The sequence below is a fragment of the Anser brachyrhynchus genome (genome assembly GCF_964034855.1).
Source record: "Anser brachyrhynchus genome assembly, chromosome: 18".
NCBI classification, from domain to species: Eukaryota; Metazoa; Chordata; class Aves; order Anseriformes; family Anatidae; genus Anser; species Anser brachyrhynchus.
In genome coordinates this window covers 5,567,921-5,594,784 of record NC_137711.1, presented here as the reverse complement: position 1 = coordinate 5,594,784, position 26,864 = coordinate 5,567,921, and the positions used below count along the sequence as shown (strand labels likewise).

Sequence of the window (26,864 nt, the reverse complement as noted above, 5' to 3'; positions counted from 1 at the left end):
ATACATTTACTGAAAAGTGTGTGTTGTGTGATAGGAAACGAGTGAGGTACAACCCCAGCACGAGCCCCCAGATTCCCACACTGCAGCATTTGGAGTTTCCAGTTCATTTCTGAGGTGTCAGGCAAAATGGGGGCTGCGATGGATGGATCAAAATAATCTGTACCCTGCAAAGACAATCTGGGAGAACAAGACGCCTTCTGGTACTGCCTCTGCAGCAGGCGGTATGCAATTTGCTCAATTTAGCATCAAGTAAGCATGGCTGAATTTAGCCCTGTATTTTTGGCTTTATTATTATCTGAGAATTACAACTCAGCCCGTTATCATGAGGCTAACTCACAAGGTTTTATTCAGATTTTTCTCTGTTTTTCTGCTCAGACAAAGCCCAAGGCAACTGGGATTTTCCAGAGGAGAGACTGTCTGTTGTCACTAATAACAGCTTTAGTCAGCAACATATGTTTAGTGATGTACATCAATATTTCTACTTTCACAGATGCTTAGATTTTGCATTTTGGATATCATCGTGTCCAGGAGCATGCTTTATCTTGGTGCTCTAAAAGTACATGTAAAATACTGAATTTTCATACCTTTACTTCTCAAAGCTGGAAGCCTGTGGCTGAAATTCCTCAGTGTTGTCAGGCAACTTTATATTGCAAAACATACCATTTCCTAGTTTGTACCAGAACCCTGTAAATCTTTGAAATATGCATCTCAGCTATGATTTATGAGATATTTGTATTATTTTTCTTTTATTTTTCTGCAGAAGCAGGCAATATCTCACAGGGTATGTTGAAAGACATTATGTTTTGAAGCAATTCACCTGGTATTCTGCCTCTCTTGCTCTTTAACACTATAAGGAATGCATGATGCAAACAATGTTGTAATTTCTCAGGAAGTTCCTTGAAGTTTTCCCTTATTTCTACTTTTATATTAAGTCATTCTTCTTCCTCTGACCTCCTAATCATTTCCTCAGCAAGAGATTGGGATGTGATGTGCAAGGAGATCATTTCAAATGAAGAGGAAAAAAATACACCAGAGAGGAAAGCTGAGATGTAAGGATGCTGTTTACATGCACAACTTTCGGTAGATAGGTAAATAAATACAGGAAGGTTTGATTCTGCATCACAATATTGTCCAAACAGCAAGCACAGACTTGCCTGCAAACTAGAGAGAAAATTCCTGGCAATTCCCTCTTGTGCTGGACTGCATGGAGAGATTTGCCCTCCTCATTATAATGCTATTTTGAGGTTCAGCCCACAGCAGCAGCATTTAACCACAATGCAAGCAAACAGGAGGAGGAAGGAACACATGCAAAGCCAGATACCTGGCCTCTACCAAGCCTGGTGGGGGCCATATTTCTGCTCCCCTTCTTGGAAAAGTGAGATTGGGCTGTCCTTGTAGACCCTCTCTGTAGCCCTCATTCAGTGCAGAGGCTTTTATTCAGCATGGTCAAATCTACATGGTTATTTGCATCTGTACCCTAAATACCTGAGGAAAGTTTTGGCATTTATTCACATAACACGAGCAGTTTTGTTTGAAAGAATACCTATTTTTGTGTGCAGTTCAGATGTTGTCTATCCAGAAATGTTAATTTGCCTCCATTGTGGAAGGAAAAAAGTTTACTGAAAATCTGGCATGTGGCTTTTCTTAGTTTTATAGACTTAGGTTTTGCTTGAATTAATTTACATCTTCCAAATTCATGTTAAGAAACAAAAAATTCAGGAACCTTCTCCTTATCCTAGCAACTGAACAGCACTGTGCACCAAAATGCTTGTCCACTTTTTCTAGTTGTATCAATGGGTCAAAAAGAAGCATTTTGTTTCTTGTGTTACGACTACAAATAGGGTCCTACAACCACTGAGCACAGACATTTTCTCCCAGTGTACTGTGTTATTGGTATTGAGAAAGTCAGAGCAGTAGCTGGTGAACAGCTGCTGTATAATAACCCGCCTAGTTTCCTCTCTGTCTCATCCTGAAATTGATGTTTAAACTCATTCTCATTTGTTAGACTTCACTGGTTTTGCTCATCACCTGAGAGCTGACTCTGCACAGGCCTCACTTATAGCAGAGCAAAAGGGTACCATGCTGGTCCGGAATTTCTTATATTGCTTGCAGTCTAATTTTCATAATTTTATACTAATTTCAAGCAGTGTTAAGAACCTTCTGAGACAGGACATTAGAGCTCAAACTTCACCTGGATACTTATTCTCTTCGCTTGCAGACTATTCCTATCTTACTGTTGTGGGATGTGCCTGTGATGCCTATTCCTCTTTTCTTGTCTCTCTACAAAGCATGGCATATCCTTGGTCTTTACTGTTGAGTGAGTTTGTACCTGCCATCTTCCATGTAATCATTCAAAGGAGAGGAGATTAAATACACCACCACTCACCCTTGAAAGAAAGAAGTCTAAGCATAAACGTTTCCATCTCTGACATTTCCTCAGTTAAGCTTCCCACATCCCTTTTTCTTTTTCTCCCCCTCATGGTAACTTTTGGGTAGTGGTCCTATTCTTGTGTTTACAAATTTGCATAAAGGCATAGGAAGATATCTTTCTGATTTTGTTGAAACTGGCTTTTAAAATCTTTTACAATTTTTGTGTATAATTTGACAGATGAAAAAAGATGAGGAGAGGCAGGATCCATGTTTTAAAAAGTATCTTGTGTCAGTGAGTGCCCTGGCTTTTGCAACTTTGTGCAATGGAGTTTGGAACTACCAATAACTGTAAATATAACCCATTTTTTTATTGGCAGAACAGTGACATCTATTGTTCGATATCACACATCTGTGACACTCTAAGCAACTGCCTACAGGTATTGAACTGATCTTTCTCGATTTCATAAGATGCAAACATGCACGGTGAAATTATTGATTCAAAGAATTATGTAATAACACATGTACTAATGCTACTAGACAGCTATGCAAAATTAAGTCTAATTCATTTTGTCATAGCATAATTAACAGATCAATGTGGACTGATGCACAAGAAGAGAAACCTTCTGTTAGTGAGAGTGTCAGAAGATGCTGCTTTATGAAACCTGCATATCAGCCACACTGCTGGCATGTCTGCAGCAATGCTGCGTCTTCCACACTGTGGACAGACAGAGGCTGGCAACACCCAGCAGCAGGCTTCTCCCAGGAAGAATGCCTTTGAATTCATCCACAGTGCAACTTCATACTATCTGCCCCTCTACAATCTGGATCTAACCAAGGGAACCCTGAATATTCAATTGCAAGCAGGCAAGTGTTGTGGGCAAGCAGTGAAAAACATTGTAGCTTGTTTACTTTTCACTGAGCGTTTGCTGTGAGGCAGAACCACCTAAGCCAGCACTGGGTCTTACCCAGGCCCCTGAAACTTGTAAAAAACAGCCCTGGGGGTGTACAATGGCCACAGCTTGCCAGGTACTTGTTCTGGGTATTTTCAGTCCAAGTCTTGCACTGGAAGCTGCATTCCAAAGCATCAGGCTGGGGGAGTTAAGAGAGAGTAACTTTTTCTGTAAGTCCTTTCTTCTTGTCCTCTTTTGATTATCTCTTCTCTCTCTCTCTTTCCTTTTAATAGAGGATACAGAATTCATATAGGAAAGATTTTAATATAGCAGTAATGAAATACAGGGGCTATCTAGTGTGTCAGACACTGTGGCTGATTAGACTTTCTGATTCGTGAGCTAGAACTCAAGGGAACAGCAACTGTCTCTTTTACTGCCTTGTCTATGAAAACAGCAGAAGGCTATGTATGCTCATTACTATTTTATGTGATTCTGAACATTAGAGGAGAAGTGGAGAGAGCAGAGCTATAGAAAGATACTTTTAATAATTTTAATGGAATACCACGTTTCATTCTTATATAAGCAAACTCTGGGTAAGCAATTACTCTCAGTAAAAATATTTGATATTGGTAAATGAAGCAACATAGTTCCCTTCTTTTTATGCCATAAGTTTTGATACAAGGATGCAGAAATGTAAGAAGTGTGGGTAAAGGGAACACGTTGCCTATAGAGCATGCTGTGAAGATAACACTGAAATACATCCTAAACTACCAGCTGACACTTAGAGTCTATCAGTGTATATAAATGCTGTCTTGAATAGCCATAGCATTTTCCTAAATGGAGGATGTAAAGATGGGGAATGTTGCATAACCTACCTGGCCTACCATTCTTTGAGAAAGAAACGAGAAAATACGTGTCTTGTCTTCAATGGATCTGTACATAGATGAGCTATTCCAGTCCTCTGTTCTACAGTAAAGGCTGTAGGATGAAAAATTCATATTAAAAATCTTGGATTAAAATCTGTATCTCAAGTTTTTCATGTATTGTCCTCCAGAGTGATGTAAACTCACATCTAATTTCCTATGTTCAAGCTTCCCTTTTCAGATGCTCTCCACACAGTAGCACCCAGCTGCAAAATAACAGCAGCTGTATTTCTAAAGGCCTACGTTGAACTTCTGTGCTTTCCAAAGAGAGCAAAAAATAAATGATATAGGAACAAGTAACAGATTTCATAAATAAACAAGTTTCCGAAGGTCTCACTGTTCCCTCAATCAAAAGGGAAAAGGAGGGAGCATAATGAGAGCTCTGAGTACGTGCAGTGTGGTAGGGGCTGGAGATGCAGACATGCACCAAACCCCACTGGGCTAGATTTCATGAGATGCAAATATTCACAAAAGCAATGAAAGATGTTGTCTGTGCCAAAAGTTTACAGACTCACCAGTGAAGAATTAAGAGATCTTGTGGTGGCTGGAAGGAACAATGGGTTTGCTATGGGGCAGTAAGATGAGCAGTCAGCAGCTCAAGCTCACTGCCCAGAGATGCCTTACTCTGTGTCTGGAAATGTGTGGAATGGTGATAGCAGCTGGTGCCACAGGCCAGGGCTGCAGTCAGGGGAACAAGAGAAAACTTGGAGTCTAGGCAAAGGCACAACCCTGGGAGTAAAGACAAGCACCTGCCAGAAAAGTCAAAACCAACCCTGCAGGAGTTACCTGCCGTGGTGAAGAGGCCTCTGTGGTGGGTGCTTTTAATAGCTGTTGTTAATTTAAAATGAAAGCCCCCAAACGGCTGGTGTACTACGCAAGGAAGAGCTGTGTGTGCCCGGGGATAGTTAGTGGTGCAGCTGCATCAGCACCACTTGGGATGCGGCCGGCTGTGTAGGTCTCTTTTTGGAGGAACGTTTTCTCTGACAAGTAGGAACATTCAGCAACAGCACCCTGACCACGGTGCTGAGGGCAGAGGCCTGGCGGAGCCGCAGGAGGGGAAGGCCCTTCACCTTCAGGAAAGCTATCCAAAATTAAACGGCTTAAGATCAGGGCCAATTTTGTTTTTTGATTTTTTTATCCCTCAAAAAAAAAAAAAAAAAGTCTTTCAGGAAAGCAATGCCCTATGGTTAGGAAATTCAGTTTGCTAATACATTTTTAAACATTCCCTGCTCCATCTCTCCATCTGCACTAGCTTTAGAGCTCTTTGGAAAATCTGGCCTGTGTGAGAACTGAGCTTTTTTTTTTTTTTCTTTTTTTTAACCTCACATGTGCCTCACATATTCACCCAGCAGGTACCAGAGGGACCAACAGCTTGGAGAGAGCCTTATCCCTAGCACTGTCAACAACAAGCTGACCAGTCCCTAAGGGGAATGTGAAAGAAGGAAGCATTTTTAACTGCATCCCGACACAAGGCAGAACTAACGGCAGTGCCAGGCTGGCAGCAGCTCTTGAGGAAAGTGTTGCTAACTTGCGGCGCTCTCAAAGACCCTGAGCAGCCGTAACAGATCCTGGCCTCTCCAACCTCTAGAGAGGCATTTCCACTTCATTTTCTTTTTATGGGCAAAACCTGAGATCTTTATTCAGTCCCTGCTTGGTCCCTGCTTGCGGTGCCAAAGCAAGTAACCGTGACTGGAATGAGTAAAAACTACGAGTCAGGCCTCGGCCTGGAGGTGGCCTAGGGGAGGAGCCACCCATTTCAGGTGAAGTTTCCTCATGTTTCCCCTCACTCCAGAACAGATTTTCTCATCTTCTTCATGTCTGCACATAAGGTAAGTGTCCCTCCAAGCCACCCTGCCTTCCTGTTGTGGAGAAACTGAGGAAAATGGCTCTTCCCACCGACTGCTGCTGGGGCAGAGGTGTGAGATTTTTCAAAAGACCTGAGGGAGCTGGGAGCTTGTGTCACGCTGAAACTCAGAGGGCGCCACACAGTTAATTCCCCACACATACCCTTGAAATCCCAGTCCTCTGTATTTATTTATTGTCTGTGAACTTGCATCCCTTTAAATTGCAGAAGCAGAGCATGAGTGATAGTAGGTTCTGAAAAATCGGTGTTAGCAACATGCAGGCAGCCCCCAGTCTGAGTGGAAAGCAGTAATTTATTATCTATTAGGTGATCTGTCAATCAAAGAGGACTAACAGAGCAATAAACTTTGAAGAGATCTGTGGAGCTATGCCCATACTACTAGCTGGCTATCAGAAAGGTCAGGTTGGTAAGATGAATGGTTTCCTCTTCTTCAGACACTACATCTTTTACTCTGGTGGCACATGCAGCTCTCTCTCATCAAGCCAGATTGTCAGATATCTCCTGTGGATGCAGTTGACTCCAATCCAATTGTATATTTTACTGTTTCAAAGGAAAGAATTTATTTTATTTTCTTCTGACACACTTTCAAGTGAGGCCCCCATTGCTCTGCTGCTGTCAGAATGGAGCCATCTCCTCACAAGGCTAGTGTTCCCGAGAACTTCCAGGGTGGTAGCCATATGCTGAAGCTGTGAAGCTGCAAGGAGACTTTGTCAGAGACATTATTCCCCTGTGTTGTTCCACTACAATTGGTGTGTCTGGGCCCAGGTGCCAGACCTCTTACTTAGGATTCAAGGAGCACAGGCTCATTTTGTTTGTCTTTCACCTGATTCATCATGCTGAGGGCTCCTCCAAGGTCAGGCCCTGATCACCCTTCAGTGAAAGCTGAAATTCAGAATTCACTAAGCCAGGAAGAAAGCATGAGAGATTTATATACCTCATCTCTGGGAAGGATGGGAAACCTTAGATTTTGGTCCAGGACCGCTTCAAATATTTCATCTCACCCTTATTCCCAGTAATGCAAAAGCATTTCTGGAGGCAGCAAGTAATATGTGTTTTGAAAAGGTTTCTCTAAAGCAGGTTGCAGAAGCTGTCCCTAAAACGTGAGTATTTCATCATACCACTCTAAACAGACAGTCTCGCTCCTAGGATGCTGAGGAACTGTATTTCTTTATCAGACTTTTAACTCATTTGAGAGCTCCTCTCTGAATGCACTGCACAAAGCAGCCCAGAGCACTCTTGTGGTGGGGAATTAATCCACTCTCTGACATGCTCTCTGGCTCCGTCCTTCCTTCCTTCCTCACTCCTTATTGCACTGACATTTGTTACCATACTCTGGCTTGCAGCTACAAGGAAAAGTGTAACCGAACTTTCAGGCCCCTGGGAGGGAAGTGGAAATTGTCCCAGCCTCAGATTCCAGCCTGAAATACAGTTCTGGTATTCCCCATCCTTATTGTCATTGCAATGTTGTGTACATGTTTATTTGTCATACTCTAATAAGCTGTATGTGAACAGCAAGCTTGTTTATTCTCTAAGGATAGATTAGAGCAGCTAGTCTCCTCCAGGAATAAGTGGAAGTTGAATTATTTATTTTCTTTTCTTCATAAGAAGCTTATAGCATGCTGGATGAAAGGTCAGAAATAATTAAGAAAAATACTGTTCATTCAAACAGAAGAAATACGTGTAAACCAGCTGAAATGAGTATCGCTACTATACCATTCATGCGTAACAGGTCACAGCTGGTCTGAGTGTGGTCTTGTGATGGGAAGGGAGGATCTTTTGGGTGTTACAGGAGTCACACTGGAAGGATGCAGTGATGTCTGTTGTTTTATATGAAACAATTACTCATGTCCACTTTCAACAGCATAAAGTAAGTTTATGGATGATGCCTTTTATCTGTCGTCGTGGAACAGTTTTACCAAGCAGGCTACCATCATGATGTGCATTTTAGAAAAGAGGATACTGAAGCACACAGAAGGAACAAAATTCTGCAACTTGGAACAAGTTAGCTCTTTAATTACACTTTCAAATTAGGCTCTTTATTTTTAAAATATGGTTTCTTTAAATATGGTTTCTTTTATTTTTCATGCAGACAGTGTTTGAAAATACTCCTCCATTTATATTGCTTTTATAAAGGACTTCTTTCTTCTCCAAAATATTGATACCTTCCATAAAGCAGAAATTTTGCTTTTATGAGTTTTTATGCATTGGTCCAACACCTCGAGTCAGTGTTCTGAGTAAAAGATAATATTCTCAGCCACTGAAATTAGAGCTTGTTTCTAAGGTGTGGACTAACACCTGTTTTAAAAAAAAAAAAAACTTACTATTGCTTTACTGGTATTGCGTTCATTTTACATTGCCCTAATACAAGGTTAGGTGTGTCAACTTGGAAGCATTACATATACAGAAAATCCTTTAATTATCATTCTGATCACATGAGGAACACAATTTTCTGAAACAGATTTAAGGAAAAAATACCTGTCACGGACTACATTCTCAATAACCCCAATTGCTGGAATTCCATTTGGGAATAAATAGCCTAATGTGCTCACTTCAGTTTAAGAAAAAAATACATTAAAGTAAAGGTATTTTGAATGAAAATGTAATCTCCTTTCCCATTTCAGCACAAACTGAGTCCATCCCACATAATCATACTTTTTACTACATACAGATCTGTGATTGCTCATAAAAACAGATTCTGTAGGTTTAAAGCCAATTGCTGCTCATAGATAAGTGAAATTGCTATTTTACCTGAGGGACAGCAGAAAATATGCATCTCACCTTATTACCAAGCCCTTAGAGTTTAATTAATGGATGTTGAAGTGCTTTGAGATCCTCAGATAAAAGATAGTTCCTAAGTGTAAATGTGATGAGGACTGCCTTGGCTAACCTGACCTGGAGATCCCTGGAGTTGAAAGCATGAGCTGCTGCAGGGGAGGGAGAACAGCAGGGCTGTCATGAGGGGCTTTAACAACCTCACCACTACGGATCCAGCACAACAGGGAACCTATAACCAGTGGGTTACACAGTTACTGTTATTTACTGCCATAGGCAGAGACCTATTAAACTCAGTAGGCCAGTAGATTAAGCACATACCCTTTCATTCAGACATTTTTAAGGTTAAAATCCTATGGAGTACTTCAGAGCTATGAAATACCTGTATTTTGCTAGAGCTGAGCAGAATCCAGCTGTTCAAAGAGAAGAGTTTTCCAAGAGCTCCAAAGTACTTAGGTACCCAGCCTCCAGCGCAGGTCACCAGATATTAACCCAAAACTTTCTTGGAGTCCTTTGAAAATCGTGGATGTGATCAAAAACAATTCATGAAAGTTTTTAGCTTCTCTGGGAATGGGATCTGCGTACAGCTGGGAAAAAAAGTCTTTTGTTTTTTCTATGTAAAGTAAATAATTTTGTATATATTTGAGGTTCCATAATTTATTATTACCGAACTTCATAATTTACCATTCTAAAATTCATTACATTCTGCACAGGCAATGTCATATTCTCTTCTGGGCACCATTGTGCTGTTGGCTTTCACAAGTTCCTTTAAACCAGGTTATTGAAATGTCCTCTTGGCTGAGGGTTTTTTCTTTCAAGCAACCTCCTTAGAACAGCCTTGAGTTAGTGAAATGTATCTCCAGACATAATGTATAGCAGTATATGGGATATAAGATTCATTGACTTAGCCGGGTTTAAAAAACTAATCCTTGTTCCCTAAATCTTGGACAAAACATTATTTTAGCTTGAAATGTTATGTGGCATGCAGTAATTCTTCCTTGGGCATAAAATTTTATTTCTACTTCAAGCCTGTTTTGGAAACCTTGGCACTTTCAGCTTACTGCAAACAACTGCCACAATGTGAAAAGTCTTTTGTGATGCTGGAGAGCAAGGTGCCCCAATGCTTTGTGATGTAAAAATTCATTTAATTGTAGGAAGAAACAATAGATTACAATTTCAGAGTTAAAACATTATCAGTGCTGGGAACATTGATGTGAATCCTCTGTTGAATCCAGCATCCACTGTAGAGGGCTGACTGATGGATTCAGAGGACTGCTCTCACCCAGTGTTGCCTGGAACTTGAGTGGCTGTGTGGGTTAGAAGACCCGCTGGGAACTGGTTCAGCCTCCCGGAGCTGCATACACTGACTGCTGTCTGTGGGAGCATGGTGCGTTGAGAGCAGCGGCATTGCCTGCAGCCGTCGCACCCCACCCAGCAGACGCGCCCACCAAAGCAAAGCACTGTCACTTTCACCAGTTAAAAAAGAGTCTGAATATTGTCAAGAGCCCATCCTTGTTTCATCTGAGCTGGTGCCTGATGGTTCAATCCACTAATTGTAAAGATTTAGCTTACAGCGGATCATATTTCATTGCTTTGAGAACTCATGCTCATTTTGCAAATTAAAATAAATAAATAAATAAAAAGACAACTATCAGCTGCCTATTTTGGGCAGCTGTTAAAGCCAATACAATCCTAAACAGAAGAGTGGAGATTTGGGGACCTCTCCTTTGTTGTTTTTGTTTCCCATTTAATTGTTCAGCATCACCTATATTTGATTTGTGGTCAGATGTCCTAAGCTCTGGTATAGGTATTATCCGTATTACCATTGCACATTCTTATTTAATATTTTTTAAGCATCCTGACCCATTTATAGAATAAAAGTCATGAATGAGGTTAATGTATAAATAATGAGCATGATGACAGCTCAGAATAATGATGAATGAGCTGAACAGGAGATCTGAGAAGCTGTCCAAGGTCAAAGCTCATGTGGGAGTGTTAATGTTTCCTGACACAGCTTTATTTCCTTCTGATTTCCTATTTTAAATAGATTTGTTATTCTTACAGAGCTGTTAAGCCATTTAAAGTGATATGAAGATGTTCTGTGACCTCTGAGTAAGGAGTGCATCTTGCTGCTAACCCTTTATACCATCTGCTGTGAAATACCAGATCCAAAATCCATTCTTCTCTCTTGAAAGAGAGACAGTTTTGAGGACATTTGATCTGAGGGAGGAAAAGAAAACTAACAAACAAACCTAAAGACTAATTATTGACTAATAGAAAAAAAATGCATCAATTCCCATATGGCAAATATTGTTTACTAAAATAAATATTTATTGATAGACCACAAACATCATTCCAGACTGATTTTTGAAGAACTCCTGGCCTTTCTAATACTGGTGAGAGTTTTGCCGTTGTCTCTGGTGAGGCCATGAGCAACATCCCACATAGAATAGCATTTGGCTGGTGAGGGAGGTATAGAAATTGTATATTGATGCACAGCTGGACCCCATGGTTTAATTCGTATAGGTAAAGTACTGTCCTGTGATCCAAGCCCCCCAGCTGCCACTGTAATCTGTATGGTACTGGCAAGTTTTACAGCAGCAGCAGCAATTAATTCCGGCCTTTCTCCTTACTTAAAGGTGGGCTTGTTCATCAGTAGCCTTCCCTGTGAAACAAAACATTATGGATGATGGATGGACTGCATCTCAGGATTGCTCTGAAAACTATTTGTGTCTGCTGCCTTTGGGGTTTGCTACACTGGACCATGGCCCAAGCCTGGTGGGTGCCGTGAAAATTGGCAATTTGTCTAGTTGCCATGTTTTCCACACGGTCTTAATTTACTCTTGTCTCAGGGAAGGAGGAAAGGTTTTCTGTCTCTCTAATCATTTGCTATGTATGCTGCTGCTACTTAATTTATTTTCTTTGGTCACTCTTGTCAGAGTTTGTACTCCTCTCTCAATCATGCATTGAGTCAATTGAATGCTGATACGCTGTCTTTCCACAAAAAGGGCGCCGAGTGTTATGCAGATTCAAGAAAAACTGTAACAAAATGCTTGAAGACTATTTTTTTCCAAAATTGCTTTTTTAAAAAATGGCCTGAAACTTGTAGTTCTTATCACAGATGCTCCTCATGCAAACATGCTATTTTGTTCGTATGGCCAGAGCCAAAAAGGAGGCTGTGAACCCAGTACAGAAATACAGCCTGATGTGAAAAGAGGAGCATGTGGTTGGAGCAGACTCTGCCCCACACATATCCCCTCAGAGCTGGAAGAAGGCTGTGAGCATTTGGATCACCTGTGGTACCTGGGAGATGCAGAATATTTCTGGCCAGCAGAAAAGCTGAAAACATTATATTTCAGGCCACTCAGGAGCATAAACATGATTTCCTCCAGTGTTAAAGGAATATAAATCCTATAATTTGTTGACAGAGCAAGTGGTATAAAGATTGTGCTAATTTTCCTTAAGGAAAAAAAAATGTATTCAATATGCTTTTATGCAGTATGTTAGAAGAATAGGTTCCTTGTAGTGCATATCTGTTACTTGAGAGCTGGGATCACAACAAGAAAGGTAGGCAAAGGCATGGAGATATGTAACAGCTATTGGTATAAACCTACTGAATGAAAATAATTAGAGTAAAATTAGAAACACAAAATAATGCTCTGGATAAACTGTCACTTATAATTTATATGATTTAGAGTGAATTAACGTAAATCCCCAGCATAGCATATTTAGAAATTGCTTTCATTTTATCATAATCATAAGCTCAACTTTTGCTTAGATGAAGATGAATTTAACAGGACGTTTATCTGATGATGATTGCCTATAAATAGGATAAATGCAAACTAGAAACAACAAAAAAAGTCCTTTGTATTTCCCAGAGTGCTGTATGAACAGTGGTGTGTCACCATTCAAACATACAAATGCACACTGTGCCTTTCTAATTTTTAAGTTGAAAGTTTAAAAACAGAACTGAAAATGAAGAAAAAAGGCAAAATATAGCACATCTGTGGCATTATATGCACTATACAAAAAGAGCGACCTTCAGAGTCGCTCAGGTCACGACACACAAGACAGTTCCCATTTTATAATTCTGGAACAAAAGTCAGAGGAACACATGTGTGACTCTTCCACGGTTAATATCAAGGAAGATACCTGCTGTGACGTGTTCACATACCCCAGGACTAGGTGCTGATTTTGTGTGGTTCTGTTGGGCAGACAGAGGGTATCGGTGCCCCATAACACGGCAGAGAGGCTGTGCAGGCGGGTACAGGTGCAGACTCGAGCAGTTTGTGCAGCTTTGCTGGCCGGGGCCCTGGCTTTGCTGGGGCTCCAGGTCACTTTCCTACGTGTTCCATCTCAGCGGAGAGCAAAGCATTGATCTCGCCCAGCTGCAAAGCAGTGAGGATATGATAGTGGAAAGAAATTAAGTTTACTCTGCTTTTCACAGTACTTTTTGTCACTCTAATAACTTCATAGATATGAAATTTTGCTTGGAATAAAACACAGCCCTGTCAGAAGGCTGGCATTGGGGACTAAGTGCCCAAAACATATTTCTCATTTTCTCCAGCTGGATTTTTCCTTTTTCTCCCTGTATTTTCTTTTAGCTGCTAGGCTCCAGTTGACTCACTATTCGGGTTAGGTAAACCTCACTTCCTCCTTGGAATGGGTAGTGTCCTGTTCATGTTTATTGTTTTCTTACAGTACTAGTCCAGCTTTTTTTCTTTTTTTTTCTTTTTTTGCCATGATGCCTGCTGAAGCAATATCTTAATAACAGGGAAGAAAAGATAAGTAATACCTTTTCTAAGAAAAAATATTCCTGAATTCAAGCAAATTTTGAAATGTTAGTTCAAAGAGTAAACATTCTTACTTTTTAATGCGGACTTTTCCACCCATTTTGGAAAGGGCACATCCTCTGACGTGATACACTGTGGTTTCTAGATATCATTAGATAATGACTGATCTGATAGCACCCTCCAGGCACAAGATTTTACTTTGATTGGGATGAGTTGCCATCAAGCACAGTTCGTTAGGAGAAAATCAGAGAACACCAGTCTCACTGGTACAGACCCAGCTGGCATGGGTCAAATTTAAGCAGAGGAAGTCACGATTGCAAGAACTGTTCTTTCTAAGCAGTAACAAGAAGTGCCTGGAACTGGAAACAGGGTTGAGATTTTCCAAAGCTGGGTGGTCTTTGCTGTTTTGTTTTCTTTGTTTTGTTTTTTTTGAAGAGGGTAGAATGAGTGGAGCTGTGTTATATTCTTTTTAAAAGTGAAAACTGCAATAAGCAATGTCCCACTTGAAAAAGATGGTAGCATTTTGGAAGTGTGAGATGTGTGGGCCATGTGATTTGTGCTGGTTGCTAATTAATCATTCTTGAGCAGTGTTAAAAGGTGGTTTGAGGATTTAGAAGCCTAAATAGCTAATCTATTTCCTTCCTTTTGTGTTTCTTTACAGAACTGTGACTAAACCATGACGAGTTAGAAGCATGTGTAATATATGCATGAAATCTGCAGCACCCTTCCTTACAATTAATGCAGATCAACAGACCCTGATTGTTTTGGACCACAGAGCAAGAAGCAAGTCCTACAGACAAGTCCCCTGCCAGCATTCTTCTCTGGAGAGCCTCAACAGGAAAAGATCAAGTATGTGAATGTTTCTGATTATGTCCTTAGGTTGTTAATGGGAGAAAGTGGAGGATGAGCATTGGTTATCCTCTAAAATTTTAATATAAATTGCTTTCCCAACAAGCCAGGAAACTCTGGGTCTCTTTGAGATGGGATGGTGTGCTGGGTCCAACTGGGATGGAGTTAACTTTCCCTGCAGCAGCCCATACTGTGCTGTGCTCTGCAGCTGAGACAGCCCTGGTACCACACCAGGGTTTTGTCTGTTGCTGAGCAGTGCTGGCGTGGCACCAGGGCTCCCTCCAAACCCTCCAGAGCCAGGAGGCTGGGGGTGGGCAAGAGGTAGAGAGGGGATATCACCAGGCAGCTGACCTAAACCATACCGTGTGGTGTAACACTCAGCAGTAAAAGGTGGGAACGGGGAAGGAGGGGCTCTCATTATGAAGACATCTGTCCTCCCAAACGACTGCACATGTTGAGGCCCTGCTTTCCAGGACACGGACAAATATCACTTGTTAAGGGAAGTAGAGAACAGTATTTTTTCCTCTTTCTTCTATTTTGCCCTTGTTTTTGTTTGTTTTTCCCTCTTTTTTTTCTCTTTAATTAAATTCTCCTTGTCTTATCCATGAGCCTTTTTCTTTCCCCCTCTTCTTTTAAGGAGAGTGAGTGAGAGAGGGGTTGTGGTGGAGTTCAGCTGCCCAGCAGGGTAAAATCACCACAGACAGATGCTGTATTTGGTTTGAGTGTTATGACTGATTTTGAAGTCATCATTTCATGTGTTCATCTGCATATGTTTACTTCATATGATCATGTCTCAGTGTGTGGAATTGGAGAAAAGCATGTAAGAAAGAAGCTGTTATTCTTGTTACTGAACTAGTTCTATGCTACGATGTAGTATCAGAAAGGATTAAGAGGATTGGGGTTTTTTGTTTGTTTTATTGGTTCCTTCCTACCCATTGCTTCTTACGTAGCCCTTGCAAGAACCAAAACCAGTTTCCATTTCAGTACTTCAAAGATGATTTTTTTCCAAAGCTTGTTGGTTCTACTGTATTCCAGAAAGTGCAAAGTTACCATTTTAGCTCTCTCTACACCAGGAGTCACATTCACTCTGCATTACGAGGTGTAGAAGTTTAGATAGAAACTGAAAATATGTCTGTATGAGTTTGGACACAAGATTGCTGTAGTCCTTTCTTGAACAGCGGTTTGTAGCAGGGACTTCAAATAAGAGGTACATGAATATAGCAATGACTGAAGTGGAATTCTTATTATTATGAGTATTTTCATGCTCAGCAGAGATCTGCTAAGGATCAGCATTTTTGCGAATAACAGCTTTTCTCATTGCAAACAGAAAAGAGCAGTTATGTTCTCAGGATCATGCACTAGTTCTGGTCTCTTGGAGCTCAGAAAGTTGTTCTTGGCAAAATTTCACATAGTTGAGATTACTGTTCAGCTCCAGATTGAAACCTTGGAGTCTATTCCAGTTTGCTAGTTTTGATAGTTATTTAGAAATTTTTAGTGAAATTTGCACTCCACATTTTAGAAGGCTTGTTCACATCATAAAATACACATCACCCCTTGCCAGTGACTCCTCTCAGTGCCTTGTGTCTAGGTGTAACCTGTAGATACCATTTTCCCTTTGTACTTGGCACTGTAATCTCAAATAAACCTTATCCTTACAAGACAGCAGATACTGAGGCTCAAAATGGTAAGTCAAGGGCAACAGAAGTCCATGGCAAAACCTTAACCCAGGTACCCTGATTCTCGCTTTGGTAATTCATGGCCTGGACTTTTTTTTTTCTCTGTAACTGGAGTTTAAATGTTGGTTTATTTAAAAAAAAAAAAAAAAAAAAGCCAAAGAATTTGCAGCCAGATGTATCTGTTCTCTCCAGCTGCTTTGTGCCATGCCACTGATTCAAAGTGGCTCTAAACATGGCCTAACTAGTTAATGGGCTGCATTTGTAACTTATTTGCGTAACCAAAGATATAAAGGCAGCATGTACCAATGAATCTGGTCTAACATCCTCTGTAAAATGCTATATGGACATTCTGCTCCTCCACAAACTTCTTTCCCTCTCTTTACTCTCAGGGAAGCCAACAACACCGTAATGTTATGTCCAAAGCTGCTGTTCTGTCTATCCTATTTCCCAAACAAAGTCGTTGCAGCAGCTTCAACAGAGGCTGTTCCAAGTTAGTAATAACCTAATAAAAGCTACTTGCTCTGCCTCTCATTTGTGCTAGATATAGTTAAAGACTCTTCATGAGAAAATAGTCTTGTCCTAAGTGTTGCTGACAAAATGCATGATTTCCCATAGAGGCCTAACTGGAATAGCTGCAATTCAGCAACCTGGTTGTTCTTTCAGGTTCTTGATGAAATAAATAATTCACACAAGGTCACACAGTAAGTCAGTAGCACAGCGCCTGGTGCTATTTGAGTGGCTCGCTGCCTTAGACTGACAGAATATGATTCATGCAGATTTCAGAAAATTCAGATTACGGGCAGGACTGTAGCAGAAATAATCTCTACTGATAACAATTTCTGCTTCAGATCAAAAAAGCATTGAACCTAAACCAAAGGAAGCTGAGTTAGATGTACAGAGATTTAGAAAGTGTTACAAAGCATCCCAATTAACAAATAAAAAATACAACATTCAAAAGGAGTTTCTCTTTACACTGTATGGGCAGAAAGAGACTTGTAGAGAAATTCTGTGATAATCCTGATCTGTTGGATGAAATTTGCATATACCATACCTTTATTGCCACATGAAGAACACCCACGCACACTTTATCTTTGTGTATCTGTACAGGTACTTATGGAATTTGGAAATGTTTGTTGTAGTAGCCACATTCCATTAAAAAGTCCTAAAACTGCAGCAGTATTTCAGTAAGAGAAAAAACAAATCCTGCTCTGCACACACAGATTTGCAAACCCTGGGGAAACTGAATACATTTCCCGCTAACTGTTCACATGGCAAAAATATTCACTTCTTTTATTCACATGTGCTTTTTTTATTATTTTATTTTCTAGCTTTCCTAAGCACAGTAGTCTCTGCTAACTGTTGGTGCTGCTCATTTAATTTGATATCTCAGTACTTCATTTGAAAGTTTGAAGTCCTTCTACTGTTACCCCCAGTGATTTCTTCATATTAATTAATTGAAAGCCTGCTGGTCCATTAGAGGAGTGGTTAACGACTTCTACATTCAAGTCACATTTGACTAACACAGCTATTCTACAGCATTTGCTGGATAAAGCATGAATGAAGAATGCCCTTAATCATAATAACAACCTCACTGACCCTAAACGAATTTGATTAAAGCCAGAAAGTATGTCTCAATAATAAAAAGGTGAAACCCTAAAAACACTGTACCTCCCCTTCCTATTTCCAGTTTCTGCAGATTAGGTCAAACCTCGAAGTTCCGGCTTAAATCAGCTATTAAAAGGAGGAGTCCTTGTTCCAGTGACTCATTAAAACAGAACGGGGAATGCTATCAGGCAGACTGGTAGGAAAACGAGAAATATCAGCCCTTTTTCACTGTAATGGGGAATTTACTTTTCAAAGAGTAGGTTCACTTCAACTCTATATTGCTCATGAAGAATTATGAAGTGCATTTAGACCTCAAATCATCCTTTCATCAATGTAATTTAATAATTCAGTATTATTTTAATGAATTTTCCAGCACTGTCTTGTGGTAAAAGCCTAAGGTTACCAACGAATGATAAATGAATAATCAATACCTGTTACATAGACACTTTTATTATTATGTTACACTTTATTGTGTTGCTTAATTAAAAATAAGCTGAACCCTTGGAGAGCTGAGCAATTACTTTCAGCTCAGTGACTATAGAGGGTCTCTTCTGAGCAGAGCTCAGAACCATAGAGGATTTTGGATCTGAGAAAGTCAGGAAAGGTGCCTCTTCCCTGCAAGAAATTTGCAGAGATTTTACCATTATTTTCAATCTGAAATCAGAACAGAGTCCATCTGAAATGGTTTCTTTAACTTGGCAATCCCAAAAGGCTGTCAGCTTGGTTCAGTGAAAATATTTTGATTTGAAAGTTTTGAAATATTTTAGTTTCAAACTGAATTATTTATTCCATTCTTTTACATGCGTGTGCACACATGCGCACACACACCAAGAATTTCTTTAAAATTCAGGGGGGAGGAGAACTTCTTGTATTTTTTAATGGTGTAGTTTTTTTTGTTTGTTTTTCTTTTTTTCTTCCACCTGCATCCTGCCTATAATCTGCCTTTCTGCTGTGCTTCTGTTTCAAGTCAGTCTTTCTCCTATCTTCCCCTACCTTTTGTGGTAGAATTCAAAAACTCCCCAAATGAGCAGACTCAGGAGGACTCAAAGAATAAGTCACAAGGCCACTTCCAGCAGCACTTTGAGGGCGTGCAAGGCACTGAGTAGAACTTCATCTTCTTCCCTTTTAAAATCTGGTATCCTAACAGCCTCCTAACCTTCATGGGAAATCAGTCCTGAATAGTTTTTCATGTCTGTCTAAATAAGTTTCAGATGGATAAACACTCGCATTCCTAATTCAGGTGCTGGGAGTTGACTCTCTCTTCCAGCTCAGTGCGTGGCGGTTAGAGAAGTGATTAACAAGTTGGAGCGCAAAGTCTGCTGAAGCTCGCACATGGAGAGAGCTGGTTGCCAGGGCTTAGAGCCATGCAGGCATGAGGGAAAAATGATTCTGCTTTTTTTTTTTTTTTCCTGAGCGTATTTGCCAGATCCTGGGCTCTACCTTGTCAGTAAAAGCTTGGCTTCTGAATAACACTTTGGGGTGTTCTTGTCATTGATGCTGTGAATATCTGCAAAAGCCAGAATCATTTGGAAAAGCCCATATTGTTTAGCTATCAAGGCTGTCTAACATGCAGAGGCTTTGGGAAGATTTTGGTCAACGGTAAGAAAAGGTCTTGCTACGCTTTCTGCATTGAAATATGGATGAAAAAGATACAGGTTGTCTCAAGTAGCATTTGCAATTTTGCAAATAAAACTTCCCTAATCCAGCTTAAATGTAAGCGTTTCAAGGAGCTGAAACTGAGAGATGCAAACAAAACTGGAATTATTTGTCAGTGAAATTACTTCCCTTTAGAAAAAGAGTGAATGTTTTTTCTTGCTCTTTATATTCAGTTTTCAGATAAAAGGCTTGATGCCCAAATTTGACAAGTTCTCTGCTTGTTTGTCATCCTTGGAATATATTCACCTGAGTTATAGAATGCGTACACACTATTTTTATTTTATTATTTATTAAAAACTTGCCACGTTGTGTGAGTAGAAAAACTAGAGCCTGCTTCTTCCAGCAACAGTATCAGCCAGCCTCAAAGAACAGAGTGCAGATGAAAAGGGACATTCCTGAAACATCCTGGGAATTTATGCTCCTGGCTGGGGCCATGGGACAGGTTTCTAGCCCGTGCAGAGCTGGCAGTAGGGCTTCGAGGCTGCTTTCAGTGTGATGGGGTATTCCCTTTAAAAACCTTTGTTCTGCTTAAAGAAGGCGCAGGCCTTGCTGCCTGCAGGTTGGATTTGGCATGACAATACCTTTGGCCATCTGAGCACCAGTGTTTGGAGTCACAGCTTAACCACCTGCCAGTGTGTTAGCAGATGAGAGGGCACCACTGCTTTGGTGGCAGGAGAGATGCACACCCAGACGTGTAACGAGGCAGCGATTGCTTCGTGCAGACCCCAGTAACCCAGGTGAGCTCATCCTTCACTGTCTGGATCCCGATTTAATGACAAGGCTTTGAGGTCCTGATATGTCTAGAGAAACATTTCCCAACTTCTAGAAAAGTTCCAGTATTCGATACGGAAGAAAAACATTTTTTAAAGCTTTGGAAAGTTTCATTTTTTGTTGTTTGGTTGGTATTTGTTGTTTTTTTCCAAATCAGAACAGTCATTTTGGGGCCAGCTGTACTTGGCAGTTTCTGTTCATGGGAGGAGATGCTGAGCTGGGGGTAGCGCTTGGCAGAGTTCTGTAACACCCTCGTTATTGTCTGTGTTCTGTTCCCTCACTAATTTCATCTATTAAATAAATAAATGAGTGATTATGCCAGATGAGTTTGGTTGGTGGGTTGGGTTTTTTTTGTATATCTTTTTCTAACATTGCCATCTTGTAGTGGCAATTACGCAGTCATACAGCTGTTGCCTACAGGCAGGTTTGAAATGATGATTTTGTAAGGTGTATAAATCACACCATAAAAATAAGAGACAAGTAACTAGTCAGAAGAGATAAGTGAAATAAAAAAGCTAGGGGTCTGGATTACAGAATACCTGGACAGCTAAGGCTGCCTGTAATCCGAGTCTGATTGTGATGTGGTTTTGGATGATAGCAAAATCAAGCAAGGCTCAGTAGTTTAAAAAAAAAAGAAATGTACATGTGCTGAAGTGTTCATTCCATGAGCAATTCAAGCAAGTTATTTTCTTCTGCTCAGATTCACAGTGCAGAGTTGAGGAAAAAATCGTGATGCAGGAAGTCAAGTAGATGTGTCATGTTTTGGAGGATAAAAGCAGGCCAGCGTGAAAGCTTTGAGGAAACCCAAACCTCAGACAGTCCCAAACTCACGATCTCTGCATGCAACACTTAGCTAACACATTGACTCATGCATTTGGATGAAGATCCTTCCCAACATATGGTCTGAAATGGGTCTCTCCTGTAAATTTCACAGAGTTATTTTCTTTATAGCTTCACTCTTCTGAAGCCTAGTAAAAATGCCCATTTTCTGTTTATTCTGGCTATTTAGTCTAGCAATTATGTAATGTTCATGAAACAGAAGCAGCGCATAATTTTTATGGTTCATAATATCTCTCCTCAGCAAAAAGCTGGCCACTCGGAGGAATTTTCTTATTCCCAGGATGCTTTTTGGTGTTGGCTCTTTGGCAACACCAAACTGCTGCAGCACAGAGGGAGTCATTTTGTAACTGATTGACTGTTCCCTTCTTGCTTGTGAGTGTTCATAACTTCTCTTGCTTCTCTCCCTTGTTTTCCCTTTCGTATTCCTGAGGCGACGATAGGAGAGAAAAGTCTAATTTTGGCTTATAAAGCTGCCAGATTTCAGGGTGATTTTGTTGTGGGTGTTTTCTTTTTCAGGAGATATTGTGTCAGTGCATTTAGGAAAGGTTTAGAAACTTTATGGATGTTTTCTATCCCATGTTATAGTTCAAATGTGTTTGCACTGTACAGCTGTGATCATATCATGGTGTTTTTATTTAAAACCACGGGACACTAACCAAGATATGTGATCCCTAACTCTGCTCTCATTTTCATGCAAGTTCGCAGTAGTGCCAGTGAACCCAATGGATAAGCACTGGTTAAAAGGAAGAAGACAGCAAAAGTGAAATCCTGAGTCTTCTTGTTTAACTGCTGTGAGAAAACGGTGAATCTGAATTTTAAGGAAAATACAAATTAACTAGAGAAGGCAGTTGAAAAAAAAATGCATGATTTGGTTGGTATATGGAAAATGGACATGGATGGAGATTGTAACCTTTATTTGAATGGTGACTGAGGTGACGGGGATGAATATTTATAGGAAAGATGTGAATTATTTATGGATTCCAAGATAGCAGAGTTTAATAGCATCCTTCCCCTGGATTTGTTACGCTGTAAGCTGGGGGTCGCATGCACAGTGTTATTGTAGCTGATACCAGAGGATTTGTGTTGGACATGAGAGACTGCGTTAGAGGGAGGGGAGCAGCTCTGTTTGAGTTAGTATTTGAATTAGGTGCAAAGGCCAACAAAAGCACACAGCTCTGAGTAAAGAACATTCAAGGCCCCATAAATCATTGATCTAATGTTATTATGCTACGATGGCAAATTACGCTGGTTTTGTCTCTGCAGTTAGACAGTGCAACAGATGGCAAAGATTTGCACAGCCAGTAACATGCCTGGCAAAGCAAATTCTATGAATTTGTAGCTGAAGAGTTAGTTGAGATACGCTGGTGCACTGGAATATCTGTACCAAGTGGGGGCTAGGGGGGACAACCTACTTTTTTTTTATATATATATAATTTTTCCTCCATTTAAAAAATAAAATAAAATTTGACATATTTGCCTAACAAGCAGTGCTATTATACCAGCGTTTCCATTCATGCTTGCATTATGGTGGGGAAAACTGCCAGCCTCAAATTATCCAGGAAGCTGTTTCCAAAGAGGAAGTGCAGAGCAGGGAGCAATTCCAGGTGTTAGGTCTGCTTGGGAAAGCCGGCAATAGGACACGTCGTGTTTGGCTGCACAGAGCACCGGTCTTGTTCTGGTGCTTATTTACAGGCTGGTGGTTCCCAGCTTTGGCACTCTCAGCCCGGTAGGTGTGAAGGAAAGCCAGGCACTATTCCTGGCAGTGGAAACACAAGGGGAACAGTATAGAAACACCTCATCTAACTACCAACTAGTCTATATTCTGACTTCTCATCTTTAATTCATTACTGTGTTATAGTCATAATTTTACACTACAAAGACTGTAATTACATTGGAGCTTTTATTAAAGCTACAATGCAATTTCAATGCATTTTTAATACATAATTATCCGTTAATAAAGCTGAACTGTTAATGCTTGGAGTACCTTTTACTCCAAAAGAATAATTCTGAAACATGTACTGTTAAAATCCAGGTATAATAACAAAAATGCTCCCGTAATTCTCTGTTACCCAGTGAAGGGAATTGGTGCTGATTTTAAGAAGTGAGTGCAAACTCCCGTTTACCAACAGTGCAGTTTCACAGTTGTGTTACAGGGCATCGTGCTCTGCCAATTGTTTTCTGCACTGCACGTGCATATACAGAGCCGTACGTAAAGCTGCAAGGAACGGGACGTGGGTTTCCTCCTGCACTATTTGTTTCTTGGATGGGTTTTTACAGTGAGGTCAGTGCTCTTGCAGCTCTGCCAAGAAGCACGTCCACCTGCTGTGTGAAATGTGCTGGAGTGGCTGTATTTTCTCAGCATTGTGTGTGGCCTAACCTTGGTAAAGCAAAATGGAGAAACTTGTAGGCCAGACACTGCTTCTCACTGGTGCCTTGTTCAGATAACCTGGAAGGAACTGAGAGGTCTCCTGTCTCTGCAACACTTCCAGCCATCGATCCTAGCCTGAGCAAGGCTTGGGACTGGGGCTGACGGTGGGCTGTAAGGCCTTGGGAGGTTTTCCTGAGAAACCTTCATGCTTGGGGTTCTGCCTGTGTCCCGTGGTCAGCCTCTGGCAGGGCTCAGCCCAGGCACGAGGAGGAGGATTAGCACACGTGGTGGGACATGCCTCCCAGCAAAAGTCTAGCCACAAAATACAGAATACTCGTCCTTGAGTTCTTTGTTGGAAGAAGAATGGACTGTTATTCCTCCGAGTGCCATCAAACCTAGCTTCAACCAAGCTAGGGCTGTGCTGTCGTCTCACTTCCCTTCAGTTTTAATTTGTGTGTGTGTCAGTAAGATGCTACCCTTCTGGGGAAGGGTGAAAACCAACCTGAAGATAAAACAGATATTTGTTCATTTCTCTACCAATTCACCTTCAGAGAGAAGAAAGGCAAGCAGCCCAGCCTCACTTGAGATAGTGATTTTTTCAATGCTTTTGATACATTTTTTTAGAGATTTTTTTTCTCTAGGTTCTTCTGTATGATCCCTGCATGCAAAACAACTTAAGTCAGTTGTGTACTCGGCCCTACTCTGTCAAGCAGCACATGCATCTGCCTAAAGGATGCCAAGTCCTTAGTGACTGGGGCCTGGACACAGCTCAATTTAAGAACCAAAGTCCCCCAGAAGTCAGTGTAAGCTCGGTATCAAAAAGATCTTAGGGAGTCTGCTTCTGTGTCAAATTTGTGTCAGAGATGAGTGAGCATGCTGTCTTGTAGGATTAATTGGGAAGCAAAAGAATTTTTTTAGTGCTATGACTAAATCATTCTCAATTTGGTGACCCTGTAATGAGGCGGAGAATTTTCTTGGTTATTGTCATTCATTCTCACCAAACCTCCACGAGGGCAGACCGGTGATGTTTGACTTTGAGCTTTAATTTTACCTGGCTGTTTCCTGGATTTACGTTACGCTATGCTATTGACTTCTTTTATATTTTTTTTAGCTGTAATAATCCTGAGAAAAATGTTGAGCCTTAATTTCCCTTTGCAGATAAACTGCGTGTCTGTAATATGGAAACAAATTGCTAACATTCCCCTCTTCTGATCAGTAGTTGTTTGGAACAGTTCTTTATATTTGCTCAGCTTTACAGATTTCTACCTAATACTCTCCATAACCTTCAAACACTTTGGAACATTGCTGCTGAGACAAAAAGTTTTTCTTCAATTATCTTGTTAGTTACAAACTACTGAGTGCCACACTACTGGTACTAGTTTTCAGGTTTGTAAAATTTTCTGTGGATTTTCATCTGCCATTTTGTCATTGTTTCAGTGAGTAACTCTGACTTTACATAGCCTTCTATTGAATTTGTAAAGGGTTTCTAGCTATGTTCCGGCAAAGTAATTTAGTAGAAAATTTGTTATTTTTAATCCCAAATATAATTTTATCTTCGTTTCTTACAATGAATTAGAGTGATACTTTTCCCAATATCTAGCTCCAAAACGCACATGCATAAAAGAAACATTTTACCTTTGGAGCTGGAAATAGTCCAAATAATATATTCAGAGTAATTAAGAATAAAATAATTTTTGGCTGCTTACAACAATCCCTAAAGCCTTCTAAGGCAGACGTACAATAGGAATTCTTCTCTTTTAACGTAGAGATTCAAAACATTCTGCTGCTTTGTATCGCAAGATCTCCCGGTGTTTTGCCCTCAGAAAGAAAAAAAAAATCCATCTGTAAAAGACAGAATAGAAGCATCACATTTTCCCCTTCACTTTAGTTCTACATAAGCCTTTTTTTTCCTTCGGTTGTTGTTGCCAGAAGCTGGAATAACTTGATTTGATGGCATTACAGAAAAAGTTTCTTGGGTTGGGATGCAATCATCTGGGTCTAATATGATCCAAGTCAATTTTCAAGAGAAAATCTGATCCTCAGACTTCTCTTGTTCCATTTTTATTACCAACTTGCTGTGTAAGGTGTTTCTCAGCAACCTGGCCCATTTTTTCCCCTTATTTGATAAAGGTTCCTCTTTTGACACGTTCACAGGAACAAGTAGGGGTGGGGGGACAGAATCAAAATGTAAAAGCGTGCCCAGCTGGGCAGGGGTTGTAGAGTGTTGTCATGAACTTTGTAATGCACAGCTGATCTCTCTAAGGATATGTATTCCAGTTAATTGGAGATCTCCCCTAAATGTTCAGTGCTATAATTGAAGTTTTTTTGTTAAGGACAGAAGCAAAATTAAATCTACATGCAGCAGTTAGCTAAATGAGCAGATATTCCATGACAACATTTTTTTTCATAAAGTAATTTTCAAAAGAAAGAATTAAAACTGCATTCTTCTGCAATTCAAGAAATAGGGCTGAAAATAGTTCTATTATAGGTTTGACTTCTCTAAATTTACATTACTTAGGGGACAGTCTTCTCTGTCTTTAGAAGTAAAACTTTAGAAAACTAAAAAAACTAAAAACTAAAACTAGAAAACTAAAAACTAAAAAACATCCTCCTTTCAACTCCATACAAAAATAGTTCAGATAAATGTCTTTTTTTTCTTTTTTTTTAAGGATCCAGTGACTTAAGTAAGGAAGATTAGAAAGAAATCCTCACACCGCTTATCTGCCCAAAATGAGTAATAAGAGCAAATTAAACAATGTCAGGTAGAGGGACCCTGGGGAATAAATGAAGGTCATCGCACTTGTGAATAATTGCCTTAGAGGGCACAGAGGGATGCAGCCGGCCACAACTTTCCCAGAACAATGAAAGCTTTGGGGGCTGAGGTATGGATGTTTTGTTGCTTTTCAAAGGCTTCTTTGATGGTTTCCCTTTCAGCAAATAAGAAGATGCTGAGAGGCAAGTGATTTCTAGTGCTGCCTTAATGACTGCGTTTAATTTTCTTGGTAAGTGCTTGAAATCTGAAACTGAGAGGGAGGGGGAGAAGAAAGGCGGCTAGATGAACAAAATCAATGACTTTTAATTTTCTCTGATGTGTCTTTGGATAAAAATTAAATCTTCTGCAGCTGAATTTGTTAAAATAGGAATTGATATTGCTATTCTTCATCCTGTGCGACTTTATTTACTACTAGAGAATCTATTTTCTTCTATTATGGCAAGGCTTCTATTTTTAACCTAATTTCCTGAAGTACCAATACTGAAGAGATACTCATCTCTTCCTTTATCCCCCACTCCTCTCCTCAATGATTTGAGTCCATTGACTGAACTCAGCCTAACCTGCAGAAGGGTAGAACTGTCCCAGAGGCAATTAACTGTTGTGGATTTCACAGGGGTAGGTGGCTGGGTAGAAATTGCTGCAAGCACTCTTTGAGGGAGAGGCTAAATGGAGAGCTCAGACCCTTTTCGAAGTCTAAAATAATCAGCACAGAGG

At 40.3% G+C, this 26,864-nt stretch overlaps 1 protein-coding gene across 1 annotated transcript in view; it reads left to right on the top strand.

The window, feature by feature from the left end:
• TOM1L1 (target of myb1 like 1 membrane trafficking protein) overlaps positions 1–26,864 on the top strand; it is a 416,402-nt gene that overhangs the window by 175,592 nt on the left and 213,946 nt on the right. The window contains exon 4 of the mRNA XM_080560434.1: positions 14,274–14,461. The gene's annotated coding sequence lies outside the window, so the exon portion shown is untranslated. The remainder of the gene's footprint in view (positions 1–14,273; positions 14,462–26,864) is intronic.